Source organism: Ursus arctos, unplaced genomic scaffold, assembly GCF_023065955.2.
Source record: "Ursus arctos isolate Adak ecotype North America unplaced genomic scaffold, UrsArc2.0 scaffold_8, whole genome shotgun sequence".
Classification (NCBI taxonomy): Eukaryota; Metazoa; Chordata; class Mammalia; order Carnivora; family Ursidae; genus Ursus; species Ursus arctos.
This window is the reverse complement of record NW_026623100.1, coordinates 45,551,737-45,563,920: the sequence shown is the minus strand read 5'-3', so window position 1 is coordinate 45,563,920 and position 12,184 is coordinate 45,551,737.

Genomic DNA, 12,184 nt, shown 5'->3' with positions numbered 1-12,184 from the left:
GGGAAGTAGGATGTAGTTAAGAGCTTGCATGTATCATAATGCCCATGTGCTATATAGATGGATTGAGGATGGCCCCTGTATATTGGCCCTATGTTGTTTATTTCTTCACAGCAGTTTAGGACTATTAGCTCAAAAGCCCACTGGTGCCAGACTCAAATTTTTATGCCTCCAAATGCTTTAAAAATAGCTCAAATAAGTAATTTCAGCCATTTAGTGCCTGCCCGCCTTGCATAAAACACAAAACTGCATCCAACATCTGCTAGCCATAAATAAGACAAACCTAGAAAAGACCCAGGCTACTACTGACCTCTTCTGAGCTCTCTGACCCATTGTGCTGCTAAGTGACATCACCTAGAGACTTAAGCCCTTCTCTCATTCCCCTTTCCCTCAGGAGCCCTCTTCCCCTTCTTGGTTGTCTTTGGAAGGTCTTGTTATGTCAGGGACCTTCTCTTGCATGCAAAGGGAAGTTCCCCTGTCCAAGTTCACCCAAATAAAGCTTGCTGTGTATTATTGCCACCACATGGTCATATGATTTTCCTTGATTGGCCCCCAAATCCTCCAACTCACTAAACAAAGGAGCATCAGACTGCTTGCGAGTAAGCACTAGATGACCTTCAAAACAGAGAAGCTCCTTCTGCTCTTGTTTTATTCTGACCTACTCCTTCATCCACTCCTGAAATGTACATAATAGTAAAGCATTTTGTCTTCTTTCTGTTCCTTCTATTTTCTCATCTTTCCAAGTAATTTCTTCTATTTGTTGGTCTCTAAGCATATAGATAGTGGTATTTTATTATTTCAATTCATTTTCCTTCCCTTTTCTCTTAAGGGAACAAAAAATGATTTCTCAATGCAAATTAATATAAAGCAGCAAAGTCTGACCAACTTTTCTTCCAACCTGTTTCCTCTGTTTTGAAGGCATACATAAGATCTATACATGGAATAAACATCAGCCCTCAGGAAGTAAATTTATTAAAGTAAAACAACCAGAAAAACAAAAGTTGTACTTTGTCTTCCAGCACACATTGTGTTCTCAATATAGCTTATCAAGTTTACATTTCCTCCCTGCAGTCTTTCTCTCCTAGGCCAAGCATGTTTTGTAGTTTCTCTGAAAGCCCTTGATCCCTTACCTTGCCTCACTTCTCTATTTTTGTCATCAGGGACACCGGTCTTGAGATATGATGACCTCTATCATCTATCTTTGCTATCTCAAGCTTCTCTTTAATTAACTCCCTGTTTCTGTAGGTCTATAATCTATTCTCCTTTCCTTTCTGTTTATCATATGATCTCACTGATTAACCCCCCCCCTTTTTTTTGCCTTATTCTTTGAACATACCTATAGCATCACTCAACCCTCATATGAGAGACAGTCCAAGTAGCCACAGTGAACAGCCTTTATGGGTATTTTTCCCCTAAAAAAAGAAATTCTGTATAACAAAAATATTTTATCAATATCATCTCCATTTAGAAAAAAAATACAGTATATTTAGTAATAAAATCATGAGCTATTAAGCCATAAAAACATATGGAGGAATGTTACATGCATATTTCTAAATGAAAGAAGCCAGTCTGAAATCATACTGCACGATTTTGACCACTATCACATTTTGGAAAAGACAAAACCATAAAGACAGCAAAAAGATCAGTGGTTGCTAGTGATTCAGGGAGTGGGGGGAAAGGATGAATAGGTGAAAATGGCATTTTTAGGGAAGAGAAACTATCCTACATGAAAATTTAATGGAGGATAATGTGCATTTGTCAAACCCACAGAGCTGTAAACCACAAAGCGTGAATTTTGTTTTGTTTTGTTTTTATTTTATTCATTTATTTATTTATTATTTTTTTTTAAAGATTTTATTTATTTATTTGACAGAAATAGAGACAGCCAGCGAGAGAGGGAACACAAGCAGGGGGAGTGGGAGAGAAGAAGCAGGCTCATAGCGGAGGAGCCTGATGTGGGGCTCGATCCCATAACGCCGGGATCACGCCCTGAGCCGAAGGCAGACGCTTAACCACTGTGCCACCCAGGCGCCCCTGTTTTGTTTTTAGAGGGTGGAGGGGCAGAGGGAGAGGGAAAGAGAGAATCCCAAGCAGACTCCCCACTGAGTGTGAAGCCCAACTTGGGGCTCCATTTCAGGGCCCTGCAATCATGACCTCAGCCGGAATCAAGAGACAGACTTAAAGATTAACCAACTGAGCCACCCAGGTGCCCCACAAAGAGTTAATCTTCATGTAAACTATGGACTATAGTTAATAAGAATGTATTAATCTTAGTTTACTAATTTTACGAACCCCACCAATGCAAGATGTAAATAATAGAGGAAAGTTAGGGGGTAGTTTGGGGAGATGTAAGGAATTCTGTGTACTATCCACATAATTATTCTATAAATCTAAAACTGTACTAAAAAATGAAGTCTATTAATTATTTAAAAAGAAAAGAAATACCCAGTTTGATGCACTGAGGGATTAGAGACTGAGGAACCTTTCCAATAGCAATAGGTTTAAAGACTAACAATAGCCATAGTTAGCATGTTTACTGCTAATACAATTGTAGCAATTGTAAATTGACTCTTATCATAAATGGCCCTGCACATTGTAAAATAAATCCCATGGCTTTTATGTATGCCAAAAATGGGTTCTTAACATGTAAATCGGCTCCTGTACATCGCAGTATAAATTCCGTAAGATTCTACTGATATTATAAATCAAGTAGTGCATTATTAGGAAATACTGGAGTTGCAATGGTTTGCTGATTTTCATTTAAAAAACCTCCTAAAGGAGAGATGTAAAATAGACAAATTAATTTAGCCACTGTCAAGGACAGTCTTCCACCCTGTTAATTGCAGCAGGGGCTGATGCCGTTGATAGGCTGTGAGACAAATGTTCTCTTCCTACAAAATATAAATCAAAAGTCCCATGAATGATGCTTCAAATGTTGTTTGGATAGGTGAGTGAGCAGGCAGCTTGAAAAGAAGGGTCAGTGCCGGTTTGAAGGAAAAACCTGTACTATTGCAAGGTTATTTTTCTTCTCTCTCTTCTTGATCCCATTCAACAAAATCTGGTGTTTTGTTTTTTGTTTTTTTTTTTTTCTCAAATCACCCCTCAGGCAGAACAACAAAAGATAAATAAATAAATGAACAAATATTAACAAGCAAACACACCTCTACCAACTTTCTCTTTGTCTATTTCCTAAGATTAAATTAGGTGTGTTTGAAACCCTGCCTATATAATAAATACAAAAAACAAATCTAATATCAGAAATGCGGTGTTTCTGATTTTGCCGCATATTTGGAGGTTTATAGCACACTTCCAGTTTCTAAGGCAAGACGATCTATATAGAGAAGGCATTATAGCTCATAATGTTGCCCCCTCACAAAGGAACATACAGCTCACGCTTACGCTCATATGAAAGCTAGTAACTCTTTCAAAAAAGAGAAAACGTAAATTGATCTAACTTCCAAGTCATTACAAAATTTATAAATTAAATAGCAAGAATATAAATTATTAAAAAGAAAAGCGCCATATATCTTTCAATGTCCTTCTGACCAGCCTTCACACCTTATCAAACAATTCTTGGAGAGTCCTAACAGAACGGATACTCTGGAGAATAGCAACTTATTTTCTGCCACCTAACCCACAAATATACCTGTTCCATCACCCCCTCTTTTTTATCCTCTCCATTAAAATGAAATTGTAGGCTCTGTACCCAGAAATTAATATATTTTTAAAATTAATGTTATTTCCATCCTTGGAACCCTTCAGTAGCTTCCAATTCTATTAGGATTAAGTACAAAATCCTTACACTGACCTATAAGGCTTGGTATGGTATGGGTATTACCTTTTATTTCAACTTCTACGGTGATATTCCATATCTGTCTTACAATCTTGGTCTCAGCCATACCAGTCTTTGAAATTTACATGCTTTCTCTCAAGTGCTGTGCACATGATCATAGTCTCTGACTGGAATACTCTTCCCATCTATCCTTTATTTTGCTTGACTTCTCTATACTCTTTCTTCAAATATGATATTACACACTGGCTTTAATTTTTTTCACTGTTATCGCCTCATACATTATGTTTGCTTACCATCTGTGTTCTCCAACTAGAATGTAAGCTCCATTAAGAGCAAGACCATTGAATATTTCATTCATTGCTTTATCTCTAAAACTTAGAATAATTCCTGGCATATAGTAGTGACTAAGTAAATATTTGTTCAATGAATGAATGAATAAAAATACTTCTTAAGGTCAATTTTCCTTGATATCACTGGATTAAGTTAAAAACTCTGTTAAAAGTTCACGTAGTATGCTATTATATTACTAAGTTTGATATTCCTCATCTCCTCACCCTGATTTTGTGTATTTCTGTTGCTTAAAAAATATCCTATAGCTCCTTTTTGTAAGCATGAGATTTTAAATAGCATAATTAATGAAAATACCCAAATACCTCTCTCTGTATACAAATCTTCTTTCATGACTTCCATCCATTAACTCTTTTTATTGACTGAGAAAGGAAGTAGCAGTATTTTGAAATTTATGGTACATTTTAATAACTTTTCAAAGTGTTTTAAGGTGCTTTACTATGTCTTTGTCAGGTCTCTTTCCCATCATGAATGATGCTCCTTTTTGTAGATGGCAACCCTATTCGAGCCCATGTTTATCTATTTGCTAGCATATGTTATACTTATTATGTACATTAGGCAATTACACATATTAAAACAATGCAATAAATAAATATAAATTTATTATACATTTTCTATATCTATAGTGTTAAACTTCTTACCTTGCCAAAGAGGTATTTAACTAGATTGTAACTGTAACAAGGTCTAGAAGACTAAGAAAAATCTTAGATTCCCCTCAGTGTGACAAACTTCAGACAGCTTTCTTCCTGATTATAGGCCTCCAAATTCTGTTGAAAACTTGTAACTGCAAATTTTTCTCTGCCCCTCTGAGGAGAAATCTACTCCCAGTCTCTTGCTAGTTTTAAGACCAACAGCTTGTTTTTTTTTTTTTAAGGACCTGATATCCATCCCTTTGCACTGTAACCACAAAAAAAGGTAGCCTAACTTTGATTAAGCGTCAGTTAGCAAACACAAATGGCCTAATCACAATGACCAGTCCCCACCTGCCCCAGTGTCTTCTAGTGCACTTCGACTAGCTCACCCCATTGCTTAAAAACTCTTCGGCCTTTTGTTTTAGCAGTTAGGTCAACCTCTCTGCCCTATTGCAACAGTTTTGAATAAAGTCTTTCTCACCTGTTTACGTGCCCCAGAGACAGTTTTCTTTGATAGCTACTGTCTTAAATATGCACTACATAATCTACATTCAGGAAAATCATTTACATTCTAGGGTTCACTGTCCTTATCATTAAAAAAAAAAAAAAAAAACTATCGAGTTCCCCACCTTGTGTTAAATAAAGTGCTAAGAGTGAGAGAAAAAGTTAGCAAGAAAGGTAAGTTGTGTTTATTGTGACAACCGTATTTAGTAGAGGAGACTGTGAATAATACAGGTAAAGAACTGTGAATAATACAGGTAAAGAAATTAATTTAGAATGTATGCAGAAATCTGAAGTCAATAAGTAAGATATTATCATAGTGAATACTTTTGGAAGATTCTATTTTTGATAGGTATAATGAGGAATTTTAATCTAAGGCACTGATAGTTTGAAGGAAAGTGATGGGGTCCATCTAGTGAGAGGATTCTAGGCTAAGAAACACAAGGTCCCATGTGGAAGATGGCCTAAATTCTTTAACCTGATTCCCATTAAGAGATGGGATTTCTTCTATGCCTGAATTGGGCAGATTCTGTGACTACTTTGAACAATAAAATATGGCAGAAATGATCCTAACCAGTATATTGGCCAGTCCTATGAGCCTGGAAGCTTCCATTTCCTGCCTCTTGAGACACTTCCTCCTGGAGCCCTGAGTGCCTTGTAAAACATCAGACTACGTAACAGGAAAGACTAGGTGGAGAGGCTCTAAGACAACATGAAGAGAAAGAGGAACCCAGCTGAGTTAGCTTTTCTGCCAACCATGTCTAGGCACCAGGCATGTGAGTAAAGCCATCCTGAATCCTCTATATAGGAGCACCCACCAGCTGAAAACTACCAAGTAGCCTCAGTTAATGCCACATGGAGCAAAAGAACCACCCTGTTGAGTTCTGCCCAAATTCATAGCAAAACATTCCTCAGATATTATACAGTTTGTCACATTTGTTACATAGCAATAAATATTTGTTGACATTAACTTCTCATCGGAATTGTTCAAACGCTAGAACTAGATATAGAGCATGAGAGGAAGGTGAGCTGAGAAGATATTGGGAATATAGGCAGAGGGAAATGATGCTATTTTAGGTCACAGTACAAAGTTTGGATTTTATTTAAGAGCAATAGGACACTATTAATGAGACTGTAAAAGAGGAGTGGCATAGATGTTTTTATACTTTGAAAAAATCCCGCAGATTAGAGGGATGGGCAGATTTCAGAAAGATAAGAGTGAAAGTAAGAAAACCAGTAATATTTGCAATTATGCAGGAAGAAAATGATAGTAGTTTGGTGCATGAGGCTGTCAGAAGAGACAGAATAGACACATTTGAAATATATTTTATTTATTTATTTATTTATTTATTCATTTATTTTTAAAGATTTTATTTATTTATTTGACAGAGATAGAGACAGCCAGCGAGAGAGAGGGAACACACGCAGGGGGAGTGGGAGAGGAAGAAGCAGGCTCATAGCGGAGGAGCCTGATGTGGGGCTCGATCCCATAACGCCGGGATCACGCCCTGAGCCGAAGGCAGACGCTTAACCACTGTGCCACCCAGGCGCCCCTGAAATATATTTTAAAACCAGAACTAACAAGCATTTTGTAAGAAGGGTACCTTCATGGTCGCCATTTGGGTGGCAAAGTGGGTGATTTTTATTAGCAACCTCCCATGTTAAAGGGTAAGGGAAAAATTCTGCAGTGTCACCTGACGTGGGTTAAGGGACAGACCTGAATGTGAAACTTACAAAGCCAGTGTCTGTGCAAGAAAGGAAAGCATAATTCCCCAATTAACACATGGAAAAAAGTCCTGGAGTCAGGGCTGAACTCACAATGTGGATATGCATTCTGGTGAAAGCATCTCACAACTCCTGTTACTATTCCTTCTTACAAGAGGTTAGTCTTTTTCAAAAAGGAAAACAAATGATCTGGATGCCACATAGTCCATACTGCCTGCCAGCTTTTCACAGGTGTTTGGGAATACCAACTGCCCAGCTTACATTCACCTTGAGAGCTACTGAAAATCACAATCCTTCTGTATAGGGAAGGAAAACACGAGTCCATTCCTACTTGGAGAAAAAGGAATCTTCATTACCACGTAGCTCATTGTCTAGGATATGCAGAGTGAGTACCTAGGGTCATTTTCTATTTCTGTTCCATTCATCAAAGTAAAACTTCCTGATAAAATTGATTACAGCATTTTGCTGCTGAAAAGAGAGAAATCAAGGATAAATTCTAAGTGTCTGACTTGACACCTGAGAAAGCTAGTGGTATCATTTTCTAATGTGGAAAACTGAGGGATAGGCAGTTTTGAGATTTTTCTTTTAAAGTCATAATTCGTTCTGTACAAGAGGCATTTGAGATTACCTCTGAAGAATCTAATCAGAAATGTTGATAGTAGGTGTCTAAATATATGAATGAAGAGCCCAAAAGAGATAAGCCATGGAGATATATGTCTTGGAGTCAGCAGCACGTAGACAGAATTTAAAGTCATGGGGGCAAATATACCACCAGAATAAAACAAGAAACAATAAAAGGTCCAGGATCTCCATCTCAGCACACTCCAAATTTCAGAAATTAAGAAGATGAGGAAAACTAACCAGTGATCCTAAGATGGACTGTCCAGTGAGAAAAGAGGGGAATCAAAAAGTGTCCCAAAGGTCAATATTTCCACAAAGGAGGGAATGAATGTACGTATCAAATGCTGCCATAGTTCAAATTAGAGGAAGACTGAGAAATGACCATTAGAATTGGTAACATGATCCTCCTTATTATCTTTGACAAGAGCAATGCCAGTGGAATGATAGGTATGAGAGACTACAGGGAAGAATGTAAGAGACGAAAGGAGAAGTACAGGAGAACACAAGTGTAATGAACACTTTTGAACTACTTTGCTGTAAAGAGGAGAGGAGAAATACCATGCTGCCTGACATATTTGCCGTTAATGTTTCCTTATAAAAATGGAAATGCCTTTACATGCTCACTCAGAAAGTTGCAGATGCGGGGGGGGGGGGGTGCTCTGAGATGCTATCAACTCTGAAGAAGGAATAAACTTGGATTATATTCCCCAGTTAAGCATCACTCCCTCATATTCTCCAGGGTACTCGATCTCTAAGTAAAAAAAAATCCCAGTATATCTAGCTAGCCATCCATCCATCCATCCATCCATCCATCCCTCCATCTATTTTTGCTGTAGTTTTTTTGCCATTTGCTCATTTTCCTCATCTCTGTAATCTCTGAAATATGTTACAATTATTATCTATGCATCATGCCAGAAAAAATAATAGAGATAAATGCTGTAGGATTTCTTTTTTTAAAGACATTTTATTAAAGGATAACATGGTAACACAAGGCACGGTGAATTATCACAAAGTGAACATACCATGTAAACTTTTCCCAAGTCAAGAAATAGAACACAAAGGCATCCAAAAATCCCTGTGGTGCCCCTCTCAATCACTATCCTCCTTCTCAGATAGTATACTGAATTCCAACACAATAAATACATTTTGGATATTTTTTTGGCTTTTCAAAACACAAAAAAATATCCAACACATACAGAAGGAGAAAGAACGACTTAGTGGAGCCCCATACACCTACCTCCTGGCCTCAATAACCATCAACTCATGGGCAATGTTGTTTCATCTGTCAAATGATTATCAAAATGTGGTGCCTGTGCCAGCAGCAGCATCACCCAAGAACTTGTTAGACATGCAAATCTTCAGGCTCCATCCTAGACATACTCAATCATGAACTCTAGAAATGGAATCCAGCAATCATCTTGCAGGTAATTGTAATGCATAAAAATGACTGAAAACCATCCATCTAGATTCAGACAGATGCCCTTCCTCTGCTAGATTAGTTTGATGCACATTTTATATATCTTTACACATCTTCTCATTTCTGCCATAAATATTTAAATATGACCACTAATACAAATAACAATATATTCTGAATATCAATAAATATCCAGTCTGTGTTCAGATTACCTCATATATTTTAAGTTTATTTGCTTGAACCAGAACCCAGATAAGATCTCTGCACTGCACCTGGCTGAATATATTTATTACAGATATTTAATTTATGATTTCTACCTTCCCTCACAGTCCCTCTTTTCTCTCTCTCTCTCTTGCTCACTCTTTCTCTTCTCTTCTTCAACAATGGAATTGTTGAATAAAATTGATCATTGGTCTGTAGGATTTCTCAGAGTCTGGGTTTTGCTTACTGCATCTCGATAAGTATGTGTGTACATGTGTGTGTGTGTGAACACACACACACATGTATAACAGGTTCATCTATTCCTTGTGTTTCCCGAAAATTGCTAGTCAGATCTAGTGACTTTATCATGATTAGATTACATTTTGCTAAGAACATTAGGAATTTATTTTTTCCTATGTGTCATGTTGCCACTGCAGTTTTAAGGAAAAGGAGTGACCAAAAAAGGGGGTTTTAGAAGTTAGAACAAAAAGATCATGGGGTGTAGACTGGAATGGACAAGGAGACAGGCTAGCTGGAAAGTCATGATATTGCCAGGAGTGCAGTGATTATTCCACATTTTGAGCTGCTGGTAGGAAAAAGGGAAAACGGGAAATAATTGAGCGGTACCATAAAAAAAATAGCCTTGGTGACTGGAGATCAAAGACAAATCCAGGTATCAGTCCTGGTGGCTTGAGACTGTGGTGTCATTCACAAAATATCATTTAGGTTAACGTTAGAAGAGGAGGACATTTGTGAAGTAAAGTTTTGCATTTAATTTATACAAAATATATTATGATGGCTGTGAAGTGATCCATAGGAAGCTACAAAGTCGTCAGGTATGATCAGCTGTATTTTCCCTTTCTTTATGTTTCCATAACAAGAGCTCTGCAATATCACTTCCACAATATTACTTCACCTTTATAACCTGCTTAGATATAAAGAAAAACTTTGTCTCACATTAGTCTAGAAAGAGCAACCACTCTTCCATTGTTTTATTACCTTTCATGTGCTTTTTAAATAATATCAACCTCTTATTGTAAATATTTTAATGTTTCTAGTTTTTACACAAAATAAAATTCAAATTATTTAATTAGTTTACCAGACTCACAGGGTTGCTTTTGCGTCAGACCCTGTCTCAGGACCCTGTGCTTAGGACAGAATACCTTATTTTATTCAAAGGAGTTCCCCTTCCTATTCTCTTTCCTCCACTCACATGATCCAAGAAGGAGTCTATAATGAATTATATATATCTAGATAGATAGATAGATAGATAGATAGATAGATCTAGATATAGATATAGATATCTATCTAGATAGATATCTATATCTATATGTAGATCTATATAGATATCAATATAATGAATTATATTGATATTTTTAGAAAAAAAGTGGATGGAAGTGATCTCAGACACATTTCACTGCTTATCACAGACAATTTATTTTTCTGTAGGATGTGAAATGAAATGGTTACTTGCTTTGTAGTAATACTATAAATTGAGGAATAACTATCCTACTATTTGAGGAATAAGCAAGATAACATGCTAACCACCTAATATATGCTTTGGTATAAAATGCATAAAAAAGGGGGATTAAGTAAAGTTTGCTGGCCAACTCGAGGTGAACAGTGTAACCTGCACACTTTTCTTGGCATTTTGTGTATAGAATGAAGAATTCAGGGAAGGATTCTTTTCCTTCCCTGGAGCTCCATTCCAGAGGTTTTATAATTTATCTATTCAAAAAGAGTACTACATAGGAGGTTATGGGCTATATTCCCTGGCAGTGTCTCCTGTTCAAAAATTGCTTCCTCTCTCTCTGTATCAATACTTTTTTTTTTTTAAGTCAAGCTCTCAGAGAATAATAAACCAGTGAAAAATACATTAAGACCAAAGGACTGAAAATACACCTTAATACGTTACTCATCTGAAGGGGAGCTAATTAAAACAAGGAATGTAAACATCTTTGAAAATAATTTTTTAAAATAAGTATCACTACAGATGCTCAACTCAGATTTGTAACTAACATACTGAAAATCCGAATAATCTCTTATTGAATTCCAGCAGCAAGCACATAAAAGTGGCAATTCAAATTAGTTTTTTACATATATCTCAAGAACCTTGTTCACGGGGAAATAATTAATACATGAACACTGTAGACTACAAAAACATTATTCCTGCTTTAGTTTTCGTTATTGGGAAGAATAAAAGAATCTCTTCTCTCCACATCTTCTTCCGGCAGTTGAGGAAAATGATAGAGATGAAAAACTCAAGCATCAAAATCAAGTATTCCTCTCTCATCTTTATAAAAGTACTGCTTGTCACAGTTCATAGTAAGTAGAAGGTATTTAATACTTCTACAAAATCAAACATAAAAGTGTATGCTTCAGTTAAAATTGTTGTCAGATCAGAGCTAGTCCTCATTGCCTTGTTTGCTCAAAGTCTAAAAACTCTTTCATTGTACTCATTGACATAGGTGCTTTACAACTTTCACTCCCCCCCAAAAAATGGGTATTTCTGGTCTTAGCATCTTTATGTATAAAAGCACCAATCAAAAACTGAACATTTTTTATGAAACCAAGAAGCTACCCACTGGGAAAAATATACCTGAAAGGATAAAGAAGAAAGTACATTTACTCTGCAAATAACATTGATACGTCCAAAGTACTGACCAAGCATGGTACATCAGATATGTCCATGTAGTTCAGTAAATGCTGAAAATGAATTCTTCCTTTGGTAGGGATTTTGACACATTAATCCTATTACTTTAAATATTGTTTATTCCTTGGATGTTGGATTATATCATCCCTAAATACATGCTTCTAATTAATTTTCTTTGAAATTTTAAACCTGGATCTCTCAGTAGAAATTGAATAGATTCAAAGTAACATATTTGTAGGTTGTACAACTAAAGGCTATGGAAGTCATTTTTAGTTCCTTGAGAAATGAAGCAATTTTGT